General features: G+C 35.3%; 1 pseudogene; it reads left to right on the top strand.

Moving 5' to 3' along the window:
* Window positions 1-27,742, top strand: part of LOC123596891 — a 196,626-nt pseudogene that overhangs the window by 143,376 nt on the left and 25,508 nt on the right.

Raw genomic sequence — 27,742 nt, 5'->3', positions numbered from 1 at the left:
AGTAGTAAAGTAACCCCAGATCAGAACAAAAATTCCAGGAAGCAAATGAAGCCTGAGATAGCAAGGTATTTGTAGAAAATAACTGAGGTCTATCTAAATATTCTAATGTCTGTATCAGGAATATCCATTCAGTGAGGGTACATCAGGCTATCTATTTGAAATGTAATTTTTATTAAATTATTTAAAATGTAATGGCATTAGTTAGACCCTATGAATATAAAGCGGATCTATATCTTATACTCTCAGGATTTTGTAGGGTAGTGGGATTTAAAAAAAAAAAACACAATGAAATGAAGAGGGTTGAGAGGTTGTTTTAGGAAATGAGGGGAGTTTTTGAGGAGGAGAGTGACAGGTTGACGGCGTGAAGATTATTAGCTCAGCCTATTCAGTGATTAAATCATCAAATAACCCCATGTATCTGGGGAGCAGTCAGGAGAGCTGGAACTTTGACATTTCTCCCTAGATGGTCCATACCCTGCAGCCCCACATGAGCATTTCAAATCTTTATATATAAAAAAAAATCACTGATCAGTCTTTAAGTGTAATTTTGTTCATTTTGTGGTTGTTATTATTTTACACAAAAACAAAATAGCTCTGAACTATAAAAGTAAGAAAAGCCTATTAATTTTTCCTCTATTTAATTGTTCCTAGCTCCTTCCCTTTCTTGACTCATACCTTCATTTCCAAATGCTTTGGTTTTGCTGCAGCACTTAAATGAAACCCACCTCAAAGGGAGGGGGAGAGCTTCTGAACCGCATTCTAAAACCACGTCCCTTCATATTGATGAGGAGTCAGAACTACTTGACCCCAGCAGAACATGGTGGCTGTCCTCACCCAATTTCCAGGAGAGCGTGTATTTATCTCTGTGTCTATGTATGTTTCTCACTTTTCCCTGCTGTAGCAACAGCTGGAGAGAGAAGAAACACAAACTTTTTCAGCAAACCTAGTCTCCCTGTGGAATCCACGGCAGACAAGATTTCTTCTGTTGTGTGCGGACTTGAAAAGAAAGTCCCAGTGGTATATAACTTCCAGTCTCCATGACTTCTGCGGCTGCTTTCATGTTCCCTCTTTTCCTCATTTCTCCAGGCGTAGTCATAAAATACAGTGGTATGCTTATTCTGGTAATGCAAATTTCCTTTGTGCTTTTTCTAAAAACTATTTTATCTTTGATGTTAGGTCTAAGATATTGCTTATAAACATATCATGCCCATATCTGAATGCTTTAATACCATTGGGAGTGTCTTTTCGTTTCAGATTTCATTTCATTTCGAGGCTACCTCATTCAACACTTAAGACAGCATTACCTCATTCTGTTGGCTCTCCTAAATTTGACATAAGGCAAGTCTTTCATTATCAGTGTCTCCTTCATTTTTAAGGCTGTTCTTTCTATTGAAAACAGGGGATGATGATTTGGGGTTAATCTCATTTAATTATTCAGTGATTGCTTTTAATCATAGAAGTATTTCATATGTGTTTCCCAGTTTTCAATAACAGAAAACTATATTGGTTTACTTAAATATCCTACTTGTTCTATTTTTTTCTGTCAGTATTTATGCAAAATAAATTTTTACTTATCAAAAAACAAATACAAAGACATTAATTTTACAGAAAAAGAGAGCATTTTCAAATTTTATATTCAAGTCTTCTCTTTGTTGATCATCGCTTTAAAAATATATATACATTTATCTGTTTTCTGGCTATATTCTGAGCTGGGTATTAATTTCTCAGTCACACTCAGAGGTATGTTTTTATTTTTCTGTAAATATATTATAAGTGAATGAAAACTGAAGCATGAAAGTTTTCTTATATTAAATTCTGGAAATCATATAGGTTTTGGTTTTATAACAGTTGATCAAATTATGCCAAAACACATTCAAGTGAAGTTTTAGCTATATAAAATTCTACTGCTTTCTGGGTAAAAGATAGCAAGTTTAAAAATATTGATTCCATTTGATATTATTTCTTCTCTAGTACTTGTAAAACATTCTAGTTTTATTTTAAACCTTATACTGGGAATCCATTTTCTTAAAATACAGATTTTCAGATATTACACTATGATTCACATTTGAAGGTCCATGAAAATAAACAAAAAAAGTGAGGGCATTTCATCTGGTTCCGAAAGGAAGAAATATTTTGGAAGCATCACCTAGTTCTGTCATGTGTTATCAGAAAAAGGAAGAACATCGAGGATCACAAATTCTCTGATATGTACATTTGTGATAGTTTAACACCACTATAGATAATCCAATCTCTCTCCTTATCTCTTGCCTTTACAATGTTGGGAAGTAATATTTCTTAATCACAGATAACATCATAATATCCCCTTTCTATGTAGTATCAAATAAATCCCTCAGGTCTTAGTAACATACTGAAGCATCCCAAAACCAAGCGTTCTTCAGATTGAGCCACATCAATTGAGTAACATCAGTTTGAACTGCTAGCTCTAAAGACAGTCGCAAGTAAAAAAGTATACATATATGTTTCTATGTCCATAGCCTGTGCAAGCATGGCGGTATGGTTCTGTTTATTCAACAAATAATTACTGATTGTCTGTTGTGTGTCAGGAATATGTGAGGTATGGGAGAAAAATAAGCAAATAAGATCCAACTTTGCATCAAAGCTTCTTTCAGCCTGATGAGAAGAGCAGCCCAACGAAGAGTTACCATACAATGTGAGAAGTTCTTTCTGAAGAAGTTATACAAGGAACAAGTGGTAGGCTATTTCCTAATAAATTATAAAACGAAAAAAAAAATGAAGCGAAGGACCACACTTACTCCGTCCTCTCTAAAGGGATCTTCAGAAAAACAATGTTAGGACTGAGGGTATGTGAGGTGGCTGGGACTGGAAAGACCATTGCATCTGTGAATCTGTGGATGCATAACAGGGACCAGGGACCTAGATGTTGTGCACTGTTTGCTTTTCCAGTGACGGTGGAGATGAAGCAGACTAGGAAAATTGGAGTGGAACATTGGAGACTCCCACACCACTCTAAGGTTAATGAGGCTTTTTCTTTTCCTCAAATTTTCCAAAGTTCATTAATATTCATAATTTTATTTCTAGTGTCACATAACTTATTGTATGATGCCTAGTGTTACTAATACTTGTAATAAAACAAGTAATACTTGTGGCATATCTGAAGTAGCCAAATATATTTTGGCTTTTTTTTCTTCATTTTGAAAGGAAACCATACCGATATCACAGCTGCGTTCTATAGGATAAAATCCCGGGAGTATCACATATTCTTTGCATCTTCCTCTCCTCCAAGGATCTGACTATATCTCTGACATTGATGCTGAATGCTGCTGTCAGTTTCCAAATGCCCAAGAAACTCTTTTTTTTTTAATTTTTTTATGTTTATTCATTTTTGAGAGAGACAGAGACAGAGCACGAATAAGGGAGGGGCAGAGAGAGAGGGAGACACAGAATCTGAAGCAGGCTCCAGGTTCTTAGCTGTCAGCACAGAGCCGGTCACGGGGCTTGAACTCACGAACTGGGAGATCATGACCCGAGCTGAAGTTGGAAGCTCAATCGACTGAGCCACCCAGGCGCCACTGCCCCCCACCCCAAGAAACTCTTTGTATGACCCACAGGCAACATCTGGAATTCTTAAGATTTCTTTCCCTTCAGTTTCAAATATTAGTAGAAACTTGGTATTCCCTCATAAAACTGAAATTAGGACAATAAGGAACAAACATCATCTAAGAAATGTAATGCATGAATCAAATCCATAAGATTGACATGACATCTGCTCCCAGTAGTAAGCAGGATATAAAACGAAATTCTTTCTTACGTAGAATGTCAAGTTGCTAATAAGTTGTATTAAATATATGAGATTTAATGACATAGCATAAGGAGTTAAAGAAGATCATGGCATAACAATTTTTTTTATTACTGTGTAAAAGATTGCTATTCAAGAAACTTACATAGCATGAATAATGGAAATGGGATGTGTATGGATAAAATAAAGTTTTAACCACATTTCAGATATAATGCAGAGGGACCTTGCAGACAATTGCCCTTGGCAAGCTGCAGTTGGAAAGAAAGTGCTTTATTTTGGGTAAAGATTTCTGGCTGGTTCTCAAATCAAAAAAGTCAATAAAATACCTGTGTCTACAAATTGTTACAGCAGCTACATATTAGTGGGTCATTTTTCGTTATTCATGTTTTTGTGATGAGAGTGGGAGTTACGCCTGCATGGCCAGTGATAACCTATATTCTCCAGGGGTTTGTGGAAGGATGCTCTTTGTTACAGTTTTGTGATTTCAAAGGTACCAATTATAATTACAGGGAGACATTACCCTTTTAAGGCATGGAGATCTTTATATGACAGGGGAAGAGCCAAAATTAAAATTAAATTATACCTGTTTAAAAAAAAAGGATGGAACCATGTTCTTTTACATTCTACATCTATAATTTAGTATGCCAGTTCTGATACCCTTGGCAATGGATTTCCTATTCTCAGTTACTTTGTGGGTGTAATAGCATGTTAAGACCTACTCAGAAGTTATAACTGTAATGTCTGTCTTGCAATACTTTGACTTTAGTTCTAGTAAAATAATAAGTCACCGTTGTGGTTAGGATTTTTAATTGAGAAATGTAGAAAGATTCCCTGGAACAAGGAAAATGGGAGAAAAATTCTGGACTTTTCCAGAGGGAACATTAATTCCAGTGACCAGTGAACTTTTTTTTTAGTGTACTGTAATATTTTTTATTAGTGTAATGTAGTACATACAGGATATTTACATTAATGCAGTATCATGCATACAGAAAAAGAAATTTTATTTGAAACTAGTGGGTATAGACTCTTATAATTATCCAAGCCTGCAATGTAGAAATGTTCCAACAGAATTTCACCATTAATTTTCTAAGAGTTTCCAAAGCTGAATGGGCCTAGTAGAGTTACTCAGTAAGAATACATCCTGGGTTGATAACTTTTAGGTTAATGTCTGTGAGGTTGAGTATTAGAAGCCCTAAACATACGAATTATTTGAATTAACAACAGCAGAACCCATTTCCACTGTTTCCCTGAATCCGTGACAACAAAATTAGAACATATGTAGTTTTTATAACCACACTATTAGATTATAAGCCTGCAAAGCCTGCTAGCCAGATATTAATCCCCTCCAGAAAGAGTCCTCTTTCGAGTTGTATTTTCAGGGTTGTCCTCAAGGTGCATTGCTCTGAATAGATTCCTATATTCTGGCCCTCTGCACTGTCTGTGCCAATACCAATGCTCACGGCAGGACCCCTGTTCGGGACAGATGTCCTCAGCTGCTCAACATGACCCGTGCTCCCATTTCTGCCTCAGGACTCCGAGTTGATCCCTGAGCTGTTGCAGTTCTTACCACCCCATCTCCCCATGAAGAGTGGGGGCCAATTTTGATGCTCTTTATACTCAGTCTGTCTCCACCTCAATGTAACAACAATAAAACAAACTTACTGTTTCTTCTACCACAGCAAATGCGTTCGATGTGTTCACGTCTCAGAGCCTAGGGTGGTACTTCAAAAGTCCAGAAGCAAGTAGATATCCCTTAGTCTTTCATATTAGTCAGATATTAGTTGCCCTCCTCAGAATTAACTGGTTCACAGAATGTGTGACTATGGAATCATCAATCCGCTTAACAAGGAAAGAGACTATCAGCCTCCCCCATTAATATCCAGTCTCATCCCTGAGCCCAAAGGAGATTCTCAAAATATAAATAGATAGACAAACAAATAAATAAAGTAGCTTCTATGAACCTTAGCACGGAGATCGTTTCTTTGGTGTGTGGACATATGTTTTCATTTCTCATGAGTAAATACTAGGTAGGTGACCCAGTAATTTTATTCCTAGTTATTTACCCAAGAGAGATGAAAACATATGTTTGCAGAGAAACTTCTATATACATGTTCATGGGAGTTTTATTCATCAAGTAAAAAAATAACTAGAAATGACACAAATATCCTCAACAAAATGAATTTAAAATGGATTTTAAATTTAAGATGAAATGGAGTTTTAATTTTTTTTAAATGCTATTTAATTTATTTTGAGAGAGAGAGAGAGAGAGAGAGAGAGCAAGCAGGGGAGGGACAGAGAGAGAGGGAGAAAGAGGATCCCAAGCGGATTCCACACTATCAGTGTAGACCCCAATGCAGGGCTCAATCTCTCCAACGATGAGACCATGACCTGAGCCAAAATCAGGAGTCAGAAGCTTAACCAACTGAACCACCCAGGTGCCTCCAAAATGAAATGGAGTTTTTAAATGTAGTACATTCATACAGTAGAAATCGACAGAAATAAAAATGGGCAAACTTTTGATATTGCAACAACATGGGTGAATTCCTCCAGCATTATGTTGAAGAAAGAAGTTAGACACAAAAGAATGGGCACTGTGTGATTCTATTTATGTGAAATTCTTGAATGGGCAAAATAACTTATGGTGACATCAATCCAAACAATGATGGCTTAAGGCTGGGGAGTGGAGGAAGGGGCAGAGCCGCAAAGATAGGAATGTTCTGTATTTTGGCTGGGGTAGAGTCACTTAAATCTATAAATTTGATCATAGGTCAATTATTCCTCAATAAATTTGTTTCTTTTTAGATCTAGGGAGCATAACTTCCCAAGGTCTGAGCCATTCAGCTCCTATCTTATTACTCTTATCTTTTATAACACTTTACTGATGTTATTTTCATACGCATATTCTCTACTGATTTTATAACTACTCTTGTACATCCAGCTTCTATAAATTAAATAAGGCAGATATGAGTACCCCATTTTGCAAGCTTTTGCATATTTTGAAACATGATGGCCTTTCCCCAGACTCGGCTTCCCTTCTCAGTTCAAAGCTATTGTGGTTACCAACGCATTACACAATGCACCTCTTTGCACTAATAGAGAACAAAGCTCAAAAAAGTTTCTTCATGATAGATAATAGAAAAAGGAAAAAAAATACTTTGCTTTATTTACCCTTTTCAGTGCATTTGTAATAATAATCTAGTTTTAACTTGTGATAACTTATAATTTTGAAGTTTGGCTTGAGTTAGAACGTGATGCATCCTTGATTTATGCAAAGAGCATCTAACCTCTATAAGACATAATAATTCATGACATTCTTTAATCATATCCCTTCATCTTCTTACCATCTGGTCATTTCCCCACAGAGTAAACTTTTATAAAGCTATTTCCAAAAATACATTTTTCATGTTTTTAAATGCTTTGCAAAGTCATCTTTATTCTTTTCACTTGATATTTTTAGCCTTATCTCAAGGTTGCCACTGTTGCATTGCAAACGGTTTTTCCATCAGAAATGGTACTGACTGTAAAATAATGTTCTTAAAATAACACTCCAAAAGTATTATTTATTTTCTCTTTTGGCACAGAAAATATACTCAACAACTTTATAAACTTGTTCAGCAAAGTCAGCCAAGAGCCACTTACAACATATGCTGTATACACAAGGGCACTGTGTTGGCTTGAATTCTTAACTAATTGTGTGTTACAGCAAAGGAAACCTTAAAAATGGTTTGAAGAGCAAGTACTCCATAAAACTTGCATTTACCTCATAAAATCTGTCAAAACCAAATTTCCCAGTGTCGCTGAGATCGCTGTTTCCATTATCACTCGGTATAGCACATGAACTTATAACCATTGAACAAAATGAGATTGATTGGTATTTCAGTTAGTATCTTAATAAACATAAACCTATGTGCACAATCTCACACACAATTTCTTTTCTTTCAATTTATGCAGATTTTTGGTTTGTCTAGCCTTATGTATCTAAAATAATTGTACCAGGTTAATATTAAACGTGTATAAGCACATGATACATCTTCCAGTCTGGAAAAATTATTCCAATAACTTGCATTTATATTTTTATTTTATTTCCTAGTTGTTAATAAACATAGAGTCAAATTTACTCTATAGTTATTTCTGATTTCTTCTTGTTTCTAGAAATTGTGCACAACTTTACTTCTTTACTGAATGAATTCCTACTCCAAGATTGGTACGGCCTTGAGTAATCCAGAATGCTTAAATTTGTTTCTGTGTTGCTTAAATTGCAAACAGCTTGAACTTGAAGAAGGTAATGCATAACATAATCTAATGTTAACTGTTCTTTATTTCGATATACCCAAACTCATAGTTAAAGGAAAAGTTATCTAGGTGTTACGTTAAAAGCATCATCTACCAACAAATTAAATTTGAATAATTCACTCCTGCCCCATTGCTTCATCTCAAAAAGGTGCAGAGGGGCAAGAACTTCAACTTTAAAAGGGGGAGGTAGAAACTTATATGCATTTCTCTTCCTTTCCAAGTCTACCTTTATAGCTTAGTACAAAGATGTGAGCAAATTTTGAAACGGTTTTTGATGCAGCAGTTTGAACTTAAAAAATTGTGAGAAGTGTGGCCCCTTGCTACATGATTTGGAGAAGAGATAAGTAATTTGATTTTTATTAAACTAATGAAAGAAATTAAAAGCCATGCTAAGCTCTAAAACTTCATAATTAATTCTAAATCGCTTATATTTTGTAAATAAAACCAGTATGAGTTGTAGTCTTTCTGACTACAGATCTTTCTGAGATCAGAGGACAAATTAAGAAGTGTGCAATAGGGGATATCTTTGATTTTCAGTTTTTATTGAGGATTGATTGTATATACAAAACTGTGCCTATCCTAACTGTACAGTTTGGTGAATTTTCATACATAGAATACACCTATATAACTAACACCCTGATCAAGAAACATGACATTACCAGAAGCCCAGTCCACTTCATACCTTCATCCAGTCACTAACCACCACCCACAATACAAGTGTAACCACTGTCTTGACTTCTAAAAACATACTTTAGTTTTGCTTTCTACTCTACATAAATTAAATTATACAAGTGTTTTATTGTGTGAATATGCCCACATTTATTTTTCATTCACGTGATGATGAACATTCGTATTGGTTCCAGTGTTTGGTTGTCCCAAATAATGCTAGAGTGGCCATTGGAAATCTGTCTTTTGGGGAATGTATGTAAATACATGTCCTGTTGGGTATGTACTTAGAAGTCCAATTGTTGGCATAGAGTGTGTGTATTCATCTTTCCTGGATACCGTCATGTGATTTGTTCCAAACTGATTTTGTCATACTTACCTGCCGTCAGTAATTCATGAGAATTCCTGTTACTTAGCATCTTTGCCAATACTTAGTATTATCAGATTTAAAAAGTGTTAGTATTTCCTATATGTGTAAGTAGTGGAAGTATTGCATTGTGTTTTTAATTTGAATTTCTCTGACAACAAATGTTGTCAAGTATCTTCTCTTATGTCTTATTTATTCTTTTCTCTGATGAGTTTGTCCAAGTCTTTTTCCCATTTTCCCTTCAGTTGTGTCACATTCACTTAAGCAGTTCCCAAGATCTCTGTGAAATACAGTGTGTGTGTGTGTGTGTGTGTGTGTGTGTGTGTGTGTTATAATGAATTGCAGTAGTTTCTTGTACATTTGGGGACATCAGTTTTTTTTTGTTGGATATCTGAATGCAAATATCTTCTCCAATTCTCTGAGATACTTTTTCATTTTCTTAAAATTGTTTTAATGGAAATTTTAAATTTCAGTATAATTTCATTATCAACTTTCCCCTGGATGATTAGCTCTCCTTGTCTTAGTCTATTCTAAATTAACATAGTTGTTTTTTTCTGTTATCTTCTACAAGGTATATTGTTTTATAAGGTAATTGCCTTTTAGATCAGCAATCTCTTGGAAATTAAATTTTGTGTATGGTGTGGAGTAAGAGTCGAGATATATTTTGTTTCCTATATGCTTATCCAAATACTCTGGCACATTTTATTAAAAATATTATCTTTGCTCTATCATACTGTACAGCCACTTTATCATAAATCAAATCATCATATATGTGTGGGACTTTTTCTAGACTCGTTTTTTGATTTTTGGTCATTTCATATGCAATAGAACAAATGCCATGTTGTTTTAATTATCTGGTAGATTTTGTTTTATTTTATTTTTTCTTTTTCAAGCTTGCCTTGTCTATTCTCGGTTCTGTGCATTTCTATAAAAATTTTAAAATCATCTGGTCAATGTCAGTAGAAAAAAAAAGAATACAGACTTTTATTTGGATTACATTATACATAATAAATATAAATATATTGTGCCTTGTTTATAATGAAAAACAAAGCTATGTATGGAATTCCATTGTTATTTCAAATTCAGTTCTTATAAGAGTAAATAACTTCCATCTAATATGTGTAAAAGATAACAATGCAATGAGCTGAACATTCAATAAAGTCAGATTTAATAAAGATGGCTGATGGTTGTCACTTGAGAACCAGAAAAAATATAGCAAGAATTTAACCATGGAGGGTTAGTGGAAGAAGATTGTAGCTTGTATTCAAATTTTACATCTGATTTCCATTCAAATAAAATTGGAAGCTTTTCAGCATCAAAATACCATATAAACAGAGATCAAAGCACTTAAGGAGAATTCCAAATGTTGGATAGATTTATGAAGTAATGTTAATAAATATTTTCAATTGAGATAAAAAATGCGTTTGACTTTTTCAGTCCTCAACTGGTTAAGAAATAAACCTAAAATGTCGGGAAATTGACAAATTAGACTGAAATAATACGAATCTAGTTCAAAAAATATATTATGATCTATTCACATTTTTTAAATCTCCAAATAGTGAGTTCATTTAAACAGGACTTTTAAGCAATCAAAATAATTGGTATCACATGTTATCTGTAATGTTTTCTGAAAATGCTAAATTAATATGAAGAAGCCTAAAAGCCTAAGAATAATTTTAGTAAGATTCTATAATGATAAAGTGTCATTTTTAGGTATTATATTACCTTAAAATTATCTCATATATATTGTATTATTGACTATCATTTGAACAGTTATTGTGATTTACCAGTTGCCTATGATCAATATATCTCAACATACAGATATATTTTTTCCTCTTCAAATGCTCAAAAAATCACTCCATAAGCAAAATAGTAGGCTAAAAAATGTCAGTTAAATGTAGAATTAACTGGAGCAGCTTTCTTCTCCTTAATCGTATTTTCCTTAATCTCTGCTCATACCTAGTGACCACATTGCATGCACTGATCTTAGGTGAAAAGTCATTAGAATATTGGAGAAATATCTAATATATTAACTTCCCCAGTCTATTAATAAATATCATTGAGAAGGGCTAGTACATCCTTTCAGCAAAATTATCCTTCATGTAAATTTGACAATGGTTCTTTCAGAAATGGAAAAATGTGAAATAACTTGGGAACGGTTTTCAGGAATTAACAGAAAAGGATAAGAGAATTTGACCATGTGCATGAAGCAACAGTAACTACATTGTTTGGAATGATGTGTTTGCCTCTTCTTCTTTGTCCTTCATTTCAGACATATTTTCCCCTGTACTGTCAGATGCCCTTTAACATACAGAGAACTGTTTAAACACTTGCTTTTATTCTCCCATCTCAATCCCTAGCTACATGTGCCTAATATTCTCCATTTGGGTAGGCACCTCAGAAGAGTTAATTCTAGACAGAAAGAAATGAAGAAACCACCACTTTCAGAAAGTCACTGAATCATATCAAGTTGTTTCTAATGCCCTGTGCCTGGGTACTGACCTCAGATAGCCTGCACGGAGCCTGGGTTCTTTTTATTTTTTTCCTTCTCTTTCATCACCTTTGCCCATTTACTTGATTCCCTTCCCTCAATGAACTGCCCACTTTTTTTGTTGCCTAATTGATGTTTTGGTCCTTTCGTCTGCCCCTCAAATCTCCATCGGCCCTATCCTCATGTCTTCGAAGCCCCAGACTGACAAAATCTGTAGATTGTTTTAGTGAAGAGTATGTATTTAAGTTTCGGGGTGGGTTGGCATGAAAAAGACTTTAGGATGTTTGGATCTGTCCAAACAGAGTGATTCAGTTAATATTAAGTGGATTTCTTAAATTAAATCCAAATTCTGGATTCTAATTCTATTGTGCAGTTTTTGTTTTATATTGTTCTTTCAGTTTATGTAGGGCTAAATAAGTATGTAGGGCTAAATGTAGGGCTGTATAAGATGATACAGTCATCTTATAACTATAGCTTTAGTGCCCTTGTTCTTTTAGAGTGGATATTTATATTTAACATAATATCACAGAAGCATCTAAAGGGTATCCTAAGGAAATAAGTCCTGAGAGATGGTAGATTAAAACAAAAAGAGATTATTTGGCCAAAAACCTTTGGAGTTATGATTCATACCAGAGACTCTTTTGGGGGTGTTTATAACACACATTATTACATTAAGGTCCGGCAATTTAAAATGTATATGTATTAATTTATTAATACATACATACTCATAAGCCATTATATCCTATACTTATTTGAAAGACTTTGGAAAGGAACAACATCATTGTCCTTTTTTGTAGGCATATACAATAGTTATTATCCCCATCTACACGATACACTTTGGAACAATCAGCACTAGATCTATATTTATTCCTATTGCCCTCTCCAAAAATGGGTTGGAAATGGCCTCTGAGTGCTATGTTTCAAGAACTTTGACTGCTTATCTTATTTATATTGCTTATATTCAAATTCCAACTAAGTGACTACCAATTTTGTTGAACTCTATAGTTTGATAATAGTAGAAACACCCTGTGTATTGGACCTAAGTAAAGATAGATCTATTTCTTGCTTTCTCTACTTACTATCTTTATAGCCTTGGGCAACTTCACTAACAGTCTGGGTCTCAGATTTGTATCTGGAACACAGCCTTCATAGAGTTAGCATTTGTCCTGTAGAGAATTAAATGAGATAAGTGACATTAAGTATAGATCACAGTTCCCTGATACAGCAGCCCATAAATGTTAGCAGTTGTTGAGAACTGTTTCTGAATATTTCTGAAAGCCTTTGCTCCATAATCATTTTAAATTATTTCTCAGCACAACCTAGAATTTAAAATTGTGGATCCACTCCCTCTCTCTCTGCCCGTCCCCCGTTCATGCTCTGTCTCTCTCTGTCCCAAAAATAAATAAACGTTGAAAAAAAAATTAAAAAAAAAAAAAAAAAAAGGGGCGCCTGGGTGGCGCAGTCGGTTAAGCGTCCGACTTCAGCCAGGTCATGATCTCGCGGTCCGTGAGTTCGAGCCCCGCGTCGGGCTCTGGGCTGATGGCTCAGAGCCTGGAGCCTGTTTCCGATTCTGTGTCTCCCTCTCTCTCTGCCCGTCCCCCGTTCATGCTCTGTCTCTCTCTGTCCCAAAAATAAATAAACGTTGAAAAAAAAATTTAAAAAAAAAAATAAAAAAAAAATAAAAAAAAAATAAAAAAAAATAAAATTGTGGATCCAGACTTGTTGTATATGAGAGGAAATAAACATATTTTTAAAAATTCATTTGGTGTGTGATAATATATTTTACCTAAATGCTTAGTAAAAAAAATCAGTTGTTTAACAATTAAAAAAGAAAATGCCTGGGGCACCTGTGTAGCTCAGTTGGTTAAGTATCTGACTTTGGCTCAGGTCATGATCTCACAGTCCGGTGATTTTGAGCCCTGCGTCGGATTTTGTGTTGACAGCTCAGAGCCTGGAGCCTGATTCGGATTCTGTGTCTCCCTCTCTCTCTCTCTCCCTCACTTGTGTTCACTCTCTCTAAAAAATAAACTTAAAAAAAAAATATCCCTTTTAAGCATTGTTATTGAATGTAATTCTTGTTGATAAAGGTATATCAACATTCCTTTTTTATCTAGATATGAGTCCAAATACCAAAATACACTCAGGATACCTTATTTAAACTCTCTATTTATTTGCATGATTTTGTTATTTCAGGATATATATGAAAAATTATTGTTTTAAAATTGCAGTTATGAAACTGATATTCACTATATGTTAACTAAATACAATGTAAGTAAAAATTTGGAGGAAAAATTACACTTATTCTTTTATTCATTTTGAATATATTTCATCTTGCATTTGTACGGTACTGTGTTTTCCTTCCCATTCCTCTGGTCTCCTACTTGATTAAAACTATATAAACATATTAGAAATAAGAGAACCTGCCCCTCTCTGTCTTCGCTGCACTGGGAGCAACCCCCCTGCCACAGCCCCTCATCCCCTGAAAACATCCACCTGTGCAAAGTTCGTCTCCTGCCCCTTCCTGGTGAGGAGCACCTCTTAGTTGTTGAGCGCATCACTGCAGCAGCTCTAGGACCACCAGAGACCCTGACAGATGAAAGCCTCAGTAGTTTGGCAGCCCCACGTCCCATCCCTTGACCTCACTTATTCCTAACTTCAACTTCAGAACCAGCGCCATTTCAAAGGACAGCCACACCGAAGTCAAGTTCACTGGGGCTGGGGCTGCCGTGGTAGGGGTGGCTGGCTCTGGGGCTGGAACCCAGACTGTTTAAGTGCCTCACCATTGGTTATGCCAGGAGCCCATCTCTGAAACAACAGTTCTTCTCCTACGCCATCCTGGGCTTTGCCTTTCTCCAAGGCCTTGGGGCTCTTTTGCCTGATGGTGGCCCTTCTCATCATCTTTGAGTGTGAAGAAGCTTTCTCAACCCCCCCCCCCCCCCCCGCCTTGTCATTCCTTTTCCCATACCTCCCCAGGCAGTCTGGGGAAAGTGGTTGGCTCAGGGTTTGAGAGAGAAAAGACAAATACTGCATTAATAAGAAAAAAAAAAAAGAAATAAGAGAATCCTTTTCATGTATTTTGAAATGAACAATGAATACCAAAACTTAGAGAAAACTGAGAGAAATTTGAGTTTTAAAAAGTCAAACACTGTACTCAAAACAGAAAATATATAAATAGATATATGTATATTGATTCCAAACATGCCCTTTGGAGACTGTGACTGAAGAGCGCTGCTCAGTTCCTCCTTCAGAACCCAGGCCTCATCTGACAGCTCACAGCCTGGTCCATCAACAGAATTTCCTGCATCCAAAAGAAGATGTTTCATCCAGTGACATGCCCTCTCCAGGGCAGCTAGCATTCCAGGACTGTTCATATAAGGGTTTCAAAAGGTCCGTGCCCCATGGTGTCTAAAAAAATCCAAGGGGCACAGCAGCTCTGGAGCTTTCTGAGTGAATGATTGAAGCTCTTGCATGACTGTCCAGACCTGCTCTCCCAAACAACACCTGCTAAAAGTCCTGGTTGCCAATCTGATTTTCAGTCTGTTTCCCTAGGACCGCCAACCGACAGCAATCCTGAAGGAAGTTGTAACAAATGATTCAGTTACAACTCAAAGAATTTATATCTTCCTCCAGTCCCATTGTATTCCAAAGCCTCTGTTAAAAAAAAGGGGGTGGGGATTGGCAGAAAAAGCTGTACCAATGAAAGATAGAGGATCTATGGTGGAAATAATTGAGAATAACCATGTAAAGCAATCAATTTCTTATGGGAAAATATATCTGAAAACTATAATATCTCTCACAATTTTGTAAATGCTAATAAGTGCAGTCAATTAAACCCTTTACATTTATTTATTCAAGTGAAAATGATATACAAAGGCATTCCATTACCAGTTGTCTGTCCAATCCCTGGAAATCACACACAAAATCATTCTTTGTAATACGTTCTCTAGGACAGCAAACATTGTAATCCAAATGTTTTCATCAGTTTATTGGCAGAAGGTGATATGGATAAACAATCTATCTAAATATCAATACCAATGATTTGTAAGTATTGATTGAAGTGAAAGTCCTTATTAAGTAGCCATTAGATTGAAAGCAATACACTTGATAATGAAAAGTACAGATAGCCTTTAATAGTGGAGAAAGAATTGCGTGTGGTTCCTGGGCAGCCGACTGGGAGAAGAAAACACAGAGAATAACAAAGATAGAGAGATGTGCCATTGCATATCAGTCAGATATATTCTATTCCTAAAAGAGGTTTGAGGGTGCATATTTAACTGGACAAAAAAATATATGATAAACCCCATAATTTAAACAAAGAGAAAAGAGCCCTGATGGAGTATGGATTTAGTGCCAAGTCTTTAACATGGGGACAAAACCTTGGAGATCAAGATTCAGATTCAGCTTTTAACTCAAGTCTAAACTAATAAAAACTAACATAATTTCTTTCCTGAGGTTTTGATCTAATAATTTGTAGCCTCTTAGGCTCAGATTCCCCTACGATTCAAAAACAACCTCAGATTCTATATTTGGAAACTTATATTACTATGGTCTATAAACTGGTAAGAATCTTAAGTGCAAGATGAAAATTACAGGAAAATAATTTTGCTTGTACTATAAGAAAAATAAATAGTATTCTTGTTCTAAGAAAAACTTACTTGAGGGGTTCCTGGGTGGCTCAGTGAGTTAAGCGGTCTGACTCGGTGTCATCTCAGGTCATGGTCTTGTGGTTTGTGGGATCAAGCCCCAAGTGGGGCTCTGTGCTGACAGCTGGGAGCCTGCTTGGGATTCTCTCTCTCTCCCTCTGCCCCTCCCCCACTCTCACTTTTTCAATCTCAAAGTAAACATTTAAAAAGTAAAAACTTACTTGAGTTGTTAGATCCTGTAATCCCAGGACAGCTAGAACTGTGTTAAATTCCAAGCTGCTCCATGTATTTGCTCTGTGATCTTGGGACAGAGTCTAAGCAGATCAGAAAATCAACTTTCTTAAATGGGAATGATACAGTATCCATCTCATAGGACACTTACAGGAACTAAGTAAAATTTCACATGAAAATTCAGAGTACAGAGTTTGTATGATAGATTAACAACAGTTGGCCAACTGCTAGTTATTTGAGCCACTTTCAGTAATTGAAATTTATTATTAATCTTATCTTAATACTTAAGCTTAACACTTCTCCAACAATTGTAATTTATTTCAATCAAAATCAATCATTGGGGAGGGGCGCCTTGTGGCTCAGTTGGTTAAGCATCTGATTCTTCTTGTTTCTGGCTTAGGTCATGATCTCAATTTCTCTCTCAGATCCTGCTCTGCTCTTGTTGGCTCTTTCTCTCTCTTTTTCTCTCTCTTCCAAAAAAAAAAAATAATAATAATAGTAAAAACAATTAAAAATCATTGGAAAATTAGGACTATGTTTTTTGTTTGTTTTTATTTCTAAAGTTTATTTATTTATTTTGAGAGAGAGGGGAAGGGAGGGTCTGAGAGGGAGAGAGAATCCCAAGGAGGCTCCATGCTGTCAGTGCAGAGCCCAATGCAGGGCTGGATCTCATGAACCCTAAGACCATGACCTGAGGGACACCAAGAGTAGGATGCTCAATCAACTGAGCCACCCAGGCACCCCAGGACTGTGTTTTAAATATATTCATATATTGCATAAGTTATGTTTTCAATAAACAATTATGCATATATAAATATCATAAATAAATAGTATCTTTTAAATTATTTTTTTTCTTTTCAAGGTTCTGTAGATCTTATTGAGATAATTAATTTCATAGTTTTGCAAATCTTTTTCTTATAACCTGAGTATTGTGTAGCACTAGGTAGATTTAACCACTGTGATATTCTCTAGAACTGAGTTTCAACTGCCGTATTATTATTTTGACCTTTCAAAATCTTTTTAGAACCTCTTATATAAAATACAAATGGGTTGTCATTGAGTGACTGGTGTCAAAGTCTCATCTTCCAAAAAAAATCTTGTTCTTTTCTATTCCAAAGCATAAGACATAGAGATCACTAATATTTCAATCTGAAAGAAAAAAATTTGTACAATTAAATGAATATTTTTAAAAAGATAAAAAATCATTGATTTACTAAAGTATCTATCTCAAGAAGTTAAAAAGCCAAAGGAAAAAATTAAACATAATGAATGTGGAAGTTAAGAACTATTAAAAAATAAGAGTAAAAAAATCAAAGTAGAAGACAAATATAGAACTGAGAAACCCACAAACTACAAAGCTGAGTCTTTGTGAAGCTTAATAAAATTAAATATTATAAGAATTATTAAAAAAAACAAATTTGAAGAGATCAGAAATATAAGCAACAAACTGAAAATAAAATTTAAAATACGAAATAAATTAAACTAAAATTAAAATATTACTAATAAAAAAGTATAAAGAGATCAAATAAATAATACTAAAGTTACATAAGATCTTTAAAACAAAACAAAATAATACTATAAAATATGTTTGAGAAAAATTAAAAACAAATTAGGATTATACTATACTTATGGATAGATTCAGAGAAAACATTGTAAGTATATTAATGTTTTCAGAATATTCACCTATAGATTTAATGTAATCCAAGCAAGTTTCTAGTAGGTTATTTTATGAAAATTAACACACTGATTATAAAACATACACGAAATGCAAATGATCAATAATAACAAAGACAATGGTGGTACTGGAAGACTTATAACACCAGATATTTAATTTTCATAAAATTTTAGTGTGAGTGAACAGTAAGGTATTGACATATGTATTAACTGCTCAAGGGAACAGAATATGAAATACAGAGGCATACCCACACATATACAGTCAGCTAATTATGACATGAAAAAAAGTCACCTAAAAAAAAGGGAAACTGACAAATTGGACTTCATTAAAATTAAGAAATTCTGTTTCTCAAAATGCACTATTACGAGTTTGAAAAGGCAAGCCATAGGGAAAAGATTATATGTAAACATGTGTGTGGTGTATGTGTATGTATGAATGACAAATTTGAGAATACAAAAAGAAGTATTTCAATTAACAATATCAAGATAGACAACCCAAGAAAAAATAAGCTAAAGATGATCAGGTACTTCAAATAAAGGCCATCCAATGATCCATAAACGTGGAAACATGCTCAACCTCATTCATCATCAGGGAGATGAAAATCAAAACAATGAATTACTACTCTACACTTGCTAGAATGGCTAAAATATAATAAAATACTTCCCATTTCCAAGTATTGGTAAGGATATGTAACTCTCATAATATATCGATGATGGGAGTATTACTTTGTGAACTAGGGGAGTGTTTTTTCCCTTTGGAAAAGTGACGATATTTGCTGAAGCTAAGCATACATACATTTTGCAAATCAACAATTCTATATCTATGTATATAAGGTGAATACATATGCTCATCAAAATACATGAAAACAATCATTTTATCAACATTACTTATATAGATAAAATATCCATCACTATTAACTAGATCTAGAATTATGTATCCATATTATGGAAAGCTTTATGTTAATGAAAATTAGTGAACTAGTTATGTACAATGACATTGATAAATTTCACTAACATAATGTTAAGCAAAAAAAGCTAGAACAAAATGTACATATGGTATAATTTCATTTATATGCATTTCAGATGTAATTAAAAGTAGTTAACGGTGATAGATGTTCAAAGGGGTAGTCTTCCACGGTGGAAGCAATAACTATGAAACATAATCATATTATTATTGAGTTATGGGATGTACAACCATCAGGAATGGAACATACTGTATTTCCTCTCTTTAGTTTCTAATATATATTTTTAAATAGGGTTTCTTTTTTTTTAATTTTTTAAACATTTATTCATTTATGAGAGACAAAGAGCACAAGCAGGGTAGAGGCAGAGAGAGAGAGGGAGACACAGAATTGAAGCAGGCTCCAGGCTGCAAGCCGTCGGCACAGAGCCGGACGCGGGGCTCGAACTCACAAGCTGTGAGATCATGACCTGAGCCGAAGTCGGACGCCCAACCGACTAAGCCACCCAGGCGCCCCTGGTTTCTTTTTTTAAAATATTTATTTATTTTTGAGAGACAGAGAGAGACAGAGTGTGAGCGGGGGAGGAGCAGAGAGAGAAAGACAGAATCTGAAGAGGCTCCAGGCTCTGAGCTGTCAACACAGAGCCCGCCGCGGGGTTCCAACTCAAGCCGTGAGATCGTGACCTGAACCGAACTCGGACACTTAACTGACTGAGCCACTCAGACGCCCCTTAACTGGAGTTTCCAAACTACAGGATTGCCTTTGCCTTTAGTAACAAAAGATGAAGAACACTTAACAAGTAGATTCTAAAAGAAATATGATGCAATCCGTTAGCCTCGTTGATCCAAAGCTAACCTGTTTTAAAGATCTATTACATCTCATGAATCAGAATCGAAACATATGTGTTCAGAATAATGCAAGTCAGATTCACTGAAATTGTCTTTGCTTTATTCCCCTAGAAATCAAATATGAATACCTCGAAAAGGTGATGGTGGCATCCAAATTAAATGATGACCTCTGATTTGTCATGTTGTGGACCCATTTATAATCTTCCCCAGTCTCAATTAGCAGAATAAAGAGGAAGGACACTTTCAATTATCTTATTGATCCATGTATAACGTGAACAATGTTGAAACACATAGTGGTTTGCTTTTCTAAATCTGACCTCAGGAACTAAAGACAAAATTGTCAAGCTTCCAGCTGTGCTCATTCTCTGCCACAATCTAAATTGTACACTCATGCATGTTACACCCTCCCCTTTTCTTATGTGTTTCACAGTGTGTAATTTTGCTAAAACAAGCCCTTTAATTATACATTGCCAAAAGTGTCACCTACTGTTAAATGATTCTTGTGCTGCAAACAGAGAAACTGTGGGTCCTGTAAGGTTCTGAAGTTTCCATTATGTGCACAGACCCCAGGAGCATCTGTTAACAAATCTGTTGGTGGCTTTGTGTAAAAAAGAGCCAGACTGGACTCCTGCTGTACTTTCGGTCAGAGAGTGCAATTTACATTTTGACAAGCTTAGTGGGTAAGAGAGAAGACCGCACAAGTATAAAAACAGCTCAACATGAAACATTTTGGACTAATAGATTACTAATATTGAAAGACTTATTAAATAATGAGGAGTGATCAGAGATAAATTTATCTTGGGGAAAGGTAATAGGAAAGCTATTTATTTTGATTTTGCATTACTCATAAGTATATATTTTTTAAAAATGTATAGCGTAATAGTCTATTAGACTGTTTAACACAATTCTGATTTGATCAAAATCAAGTAGAAGAAGATAAACCTGGGTGGTAATACAAATCAGTTTTGTCTTTAAGAATTTTTTTTAAATATTTGAATTCTCTGTTCTTTTATTATACCCTAAATCCTTTATCTGTGTTGGACTTCACTATTTATGCCAAATAATTTAAGCTATAAGAAATTATATATAAGTACACATTATGTAACTTTTCCTGGTAAACAAAATACCTGAACTTTCATTGTAGTCGCCACTCCACTTTTTTTTTTTTTTTTAGCAGACCTTAAACATAGTGATTTAGAGTAGAGAATAAGTAGTGCTGGATTTAAATGTTAAATCTAAATGAACTATTATTGTAGCCAAATTATTTTACTCAAGTCTTCACTGGGTAATAGAGACAATAATAACTTCAAAAATGTTTACATCAACCATAGATCTCACCATAAAAGAATTCACATTTATAAAATGGTAATAAAAAATAAAGTCATCTTAACTGTGGTAGATTATTTGCCAATATTTAGTGCTTCTCTGGTGGCCAGACATACATAAATACCTTTGTTTTCCAGCTTCTTTGTTTCTCTGTGGGGCCATGAGACATAATCTTGGCTGGAATGCATGTGGCAATTGAATATCCCTCTGACACTTTCTGTCTTTCCTCTCCCAAGCCCTAAAAAAATGGCAGACACAATACAAGGTGGGGTATACCTGTGTCAGAGCATGGAAAGGAGCTGTCCACAAGAGCTGTCTAGCAAGGACCAAAGTACTGGACCTCACACAAACGAGAAATAAAATTTTATTGCATTAACCACAGAGATTTAGGGAGTCACTTGTTTTCATGGTTACTCTACCCTGAGTAATATTATTATCATACAAATATTTGATCAAGCTATGCATGCCTTCCTAAAAAAAAGTCTGAATTAACTTCCTTAACTTAAAGTTTTCTTTTGTTGTTGTTGTTGTTGTTGTTTGCTGTTATTTTTGGCAAATAAGCTACACAATTAGAGGCTAATGTGGTAGAGACTCTAGATGCGAAACTTCGAATACAGAGACTCAAATATAGTACATGAGTAACCAAGAAAAATAGCATAATTCTTTTGAGATTTGTAACTGTTGTCTTAACTATCCATTATGTCACAAAAAATAAACAGATAATTTTAGAGATAATTTTATTTTATTGCAAGTACCCATGCTTTGTTTTAATTACATGCTGTGTAAGGTACATAAAAACACAGGAATTTTGCCTTTAAAAAAGTGGCTTATAAGTAAGTGTACTAAAATGTGCATTTAGTTATCAATATTTTTTTTTCAACGTTTATTTATTTTTGGGACAGAGAGAGACAGAGCATGAACAGGGGAGGGGCAGAGAGAGAGGGAGACACAGAATTGGAAACAGGCTCAGGCTCTGAGCCATCAGCCCAGAGCCCGACGCGGGGCTCGAACTCATGGACCGCGAGATCGTGACCTGGCTGAAGTCGGACGCTTAACCGACTGCGCCACCCAGGCGCCCCTAGTTATCAATAAATATATAGTAACTCTATAATTGTTATGTATATAGTATTTTTCAGACTAAAAACTCAATCCTATTTCTTTAGTTATATTATTGTATATCTAACCAATTTTTATACAAAAATTTTGTAGATTATACAGTCTATACAATAAATTCATACAATCTATTGTATAGATTAATATAACTAAACATTTATTTAACCAAAGGGGTTGGGAGTGAAGTAACATTGTATATATAATGTTATGTATATAATTATCATGTAATACAATGATGCCCCGAAAAGCAAAGTACAAATCATATGCAAAACTAGGAAAAAGTAGTTTTCTGAGGTAAAACTTTTAAAACAATACTTTCTTAGACAAGTATACTATAACATTTTTCTCAAATAAAGATCTACAGTGAATAGAGAACATATCCTGAAGACAAACAGATGATGATTCATTTTAGTGAGTCTCTCTATGACTAACACGTTTCTCAGTTTTACATTTTCCCTTGAAGGAGCAGCATGTCGTAGGTCCTGAAGTGTCCAAGGCAAACACCTGCTTTGTCACGTTTTCCATTTCCGCATGCTGTCCACCTAACTTCTTTGCCCACCCCCCCATAGTCCCACTAACTTTCCAATTTTCCCACCACTCAACACATTCTGTGTGTCTCCAATTTGATCCGTGTAGCTATCAATCACCATTCCATTCAAGGTGGTACAATGACTTAGTACCAGAGTGAGTGCAGTGTTATGCAAATGATATTTCCAGACTGACTGGCAAAGTTGAAGCTTAGCCTGCCTTATTGACACTGCAGCTCTGAGCAATATACAGGCAGTCCCCAAATTATGATGGTTCAAGTGGCCATATTTCAACTTTATGATGGTGTGAAAGTGACATGCATTCAACAGAAGCTGTACTTTGAGTTTTGAATTTGGATCTTTTCCTGGACTAGAGTTATGTGGTACAATCCTCTCTGGTGACACTGGGTGCAGTGAGCGGCAGCTACCGGTCAGCTATGCGATCACAAGGGTAAACAACTAGATACACGTACAATCATTCTATACTCGTACAATTGCTGTGTTTCCTTTTCGATACAGTATTCAATAAATTACATGAAATATTCAATACTTTATGATAAAACAGGCTTTGTGTCAGATGATTTTGCCCAAATGTAGGCTAATGTAAGTGTTCTGAGCATGTTTAAGGTAGGCTAGGCTAAGCTAGGATGTTTGGTAGGTTGGGTGTGTTAAATGTATTTTTCACTTATGATATTTTCAATTTACAATGGATTTATCCTGACAAAACACCATCATAAGTTAGAAGGATCTGTACAAAGGATCTTAATAAACTTTGCCCCTGGATGAGTTTGAACTGTAGTGTTGATTGGGAAGTTCCCAATCAATTCAGAGATTTCTGAACAAATGTTGAAAATACAACCCATTAAAGCCACTGGTTTAAAGCAAGCCAAGTATCAGGACATTGAACAAATGGATCTGGGAAGGGTTTAATCCAGACAGTTGAAGAGCAGCATGGAATAAACCCATGTGAAATGAACATATTTCTGATAAGAAATTTGTTTTTACCCATCAAGCAAATTTTGGATCAACGTGGTAGATTGAACACAGAGGAAAAGTACCAATCAGCCAAGCCTGTAAAGCCATCCTAATATATACCAATACAGAACTATTTTTTTAAACTTTATTCAGTGTAAAGAATTGCAACATTTTACCTTTCATTCATTTTACTGCCAGATTTCTTGAAAGTTCTGTAGCATGCTCTGCTTTAATATTTTCAACTGCAATTCACTACTTTCTCAACTCTTTACATCTGGTTCCTTTTTTCATGTTTTATCAAGATTTCTGTCTTATAGATCATAGAGAGACTTCAAATTTGCTGCATCCTCAAATTGTTCTAAGGCCTCATCTCTGATATCATTTACTCACACTTGTATTAACAAAATGCTGTTCTCTCAGACACAGTGACATCATTTTTCTTTCTGATTTTGCTTTATGTGATACATTTGTGCCTTCCTTAGTTTTTTTTTTTTTTAATCATGCTTTATTTTGCTGCACCAGATTACATTTCAATTTACTTGTAATACTCTTCATATCCTAACTGCTATGGATTTATCTCCAAAATACTTGCTCTCATATCAGATGTTTCAAATGTACTGAATTTCTTTTACTTGCTTGTACATGACATTTGTGTGAGCCATCCTGTCTATGGAGTCCTTTGTACTTTCCTTCTAAATTATGCTCAGCAAGATGGCCTTCAAATTGCCCTCAGCTTGACTGGACTTTCAGCAGGCTTATTCCTGCCTCTAAGCCCTGACCTCTCTCTCACAGAGATCTTTACAGAATCTTACGGGCCTAACCACAGAGGTCTACTGCCTCCCATTTCTTAGAGCACTTACTTAACAAAAATTGCACCTGTAAATTTTGTCTCTGTCCCTTTAAGGTGTCAATCTTTTAAAAACTTCTTACCAGTTTTACATCTCAGGACTGTCTGTCTCAAGGACCTGACAGCCACCACTCCAAAATGTAATCATTAAGGAAGATGGCATCTCTATCTCCAATCTCTGTGGGAAGTTCAGAGCCTAACTTCAGTGGGCGCCTCGTCACACGTTGTAGTATTACCTCCTGTTATAAAGATATATGCAAGTGTCCTTTTCCTTGGGGTAAGGCCAGTTAGCAACACAGAATGCCTATAATCTCCCACCCCAGCTATGTGGAAATGGCCACCTGAGAGAGATGTTGTCTTCAGTAAGGGTCACTTGCAAATCATAGCAACCCTGATAGAAGAAAACTAGGTTGGCAGGAGGTTAATGGAATACGCATCCTGATCATCCTCGCTCCTTTCCCACTATTTGCCTGCCAATACCCATCTGAAAGTCAGGGGTTAACAGAGCCTCTGGATGAGGTCATATGGGCCATAGAGTAGAGCAAGCTAGTTGATTTATCCATCTGTTCCTTAACTCTTCAACAAACATTTTTGTGACAGACATTATATTATGTCCTAGAGATGAAAAGATGGAATACAGCATTATATTAATCAAAGCCCTATAACTGCTATTATAGAAATGTTTCCAAACCCTATGGAATTCCAGGAAATAAAGTTAGGAAAGTAGTGAAATCTTTATTTACTACCATTTGATATAGGACTTATAGATAAATACACTGCCAGATACTTATAGATAAATACACTACACAGAAAAGATGTGGAAGCTAAGCTTGTTAGGCGTGAGGAGCTCCATACACCTGGACCATGTTAATGAGTGAATGAGATTTAAAAAACAAATTCAAAGATGTTGGTAAAACAATAGATAGATGATGCATAGATAGAACATCACATTAGAGACAAAGAAAGGAAAGTGTTTCCAGTGGTTACCATCAGCAGTGTCTTCAATGTGGAATATTCAAAGAAATCAACACGATAATTGACCTTTGAGTTTTGATTGTGAGACTTGTTGACCTTCACAAGATTGCATAACAAATTACAAAAAGTAGATCTTTATTCCAAGTTGAAGAAGTCTAAAAAAATCTAAATAGTTATGTGAAAATGCTTCAAAATGATCTATGATAAAAGGGTTAGCTTGAAGTACAACTGTTTTTCTCATTTTTTTTTCCTTTTTTGTTTTCTGACAGAGGAGATTTTATTTATTTTATTTTACTTTAAGGTTTACTTATGTATTTTGAGAGAGAGAGAGAGAGAGAGAGAGCAGGAGAGGGGTAGAGAGAGAAGAAGAGAGAGAATCTCAAGCATCCCAACACGGGGCTCCATCCCAGGAACTGTGAGGTCATGAGCTAAGCTGAAATAGAGAGTCAAGATACTCAAATGACTGAGCCAGCCAACTGCCTCACAAGTGATTTTAATGGTGTATCGTATTCTCGCTGTCTTCCAAACCCAGCCTTTGTCATCAGCGAAAAGAATAAAAAAAGGTGAAACCGTTATCTACAGACAGCACATGAGATGTTCTAAATTGATATTACCATGTATACATAAATGTTGAGCCATATCTACATAAATCCTAAATGCATAAGAAGTGAACTCATATTTTTAATCTATCAGATCATTCAAAAGTATATTTTTCTATCATTCATTTTCTGTTTTTTACTTATAAAGCATCAATGAAATTGTCAACTACAATCTATTAATTATGAACTTTTGCCCTAATTCTAGGTAGTGTTTGCAAGTTGTTAATTATAGGTTTAATTATAAGTACTATGAGAAAATATTTATACCTTAGTATTCTAAAATTTTATTTTGAAAATTGATATCTGATCCTATTTATAAGAGCTGCTCCAGAGAATAAATCAAGAGTAAATACAAGAGTGGGGCAGCTGGCTCACTCAATCAGTGGAGAGTGTGACTTTTGATCTCAGGAATGTGGGTTTGAGCCCCATGCTGGGTGTAGATTACTTACAAAAATTTTAAAAATCTAAAAAAAAAAGAACAAATATGAAGAAAGTACATATCAGCCTATAAGAAAAAGATAAAGGACGGGTGGCTCAGTTGGTTGGGCGTCCAACTTCGGCTCAGGTCATGATCTCGCGGTCCATGAGTTCGAGCCCCACGTCGGGCTCTGTGCTGACAGCTCAGCGTCCAGAGCCTGTTTCAGATTCTGTGTCTCCCTCTCTCTCTGACCCTCCCCCATTCATGCTCTGTCTTTCTCTGTCTCAAAAATAAATAAACATTAAAAAAAATAAAAAAAAAGAGAAAGATAAAGGAGTGCTGTAAATCCAGGTGGAAAGACAGTTTCACTATAAGAAGCAACAAAACAAATCAAAGTCTAAATAGATCATACTAAGAATATAACTTTTAGAGACAAAGATAATAAAAAAGATACAATATATGTCAATCCAACAAATTATGCCAATATACCCTTATTTTCCCATTAATTTTGAATTCCATTGTCCATTAAGACATTCTGTAACTTTGGTGGCCAAAGATGTTAATTGAATTCTTACCATGTGTCAGTAAATTTGTGTAGAGTTTAATATGTTTTGTTATTCAGTTACTAACCCATAATAGAGGGATTTTTCCTAGATAAACCATCTATTGGTGCTACAGTGTAGCATTTCACATTATAACATTATTGCATGTATCTTTTCTCCACTCTAGACTCTAAGCTCCTTAAGGCATAAATTAAACGTTTTCCACCTACTCATTTTTCTCTTTACTACCACAGTGACAAACAATGTATGAATAAATTGGAATGTAGATATATATATCATAACACAACAAACAAGATACCATAATATACATGGTAACAGTTTACATTAAATTATATCAGGGGCACCTGGGTGGCGCAGTCGGTTAAGCGTCCGACTTCAGCCAGGTCACGATCTCGCGGTCCGTGAGTTCGAGCCCCGCGTCAGGCTCTGGGCTGATGGCTCAGAGC

The sequence above is a fragment of the Leopardus geoffroyi genome, chromosome C1 (assembly GCF_018350155.1).
Source record: "Leopardus geoffroyi isolate Oge1 chromosome C1, O.geoffroyi_Oge1_pat1.0, whole genome shotgun sequence".
In the NCBI taxonomy this organism is placed as follows: Eukaryota; Metazoa; Chordata; class Mammalia; order Carnivora; family Felidae; genus Leopardus; species Leopardus geoffroyi.
The sequence above is the reverse complement of the archived record's forward strand: the minus strand, read 5'-3'. Positions and strand labels throughout refer to the sequence as shown.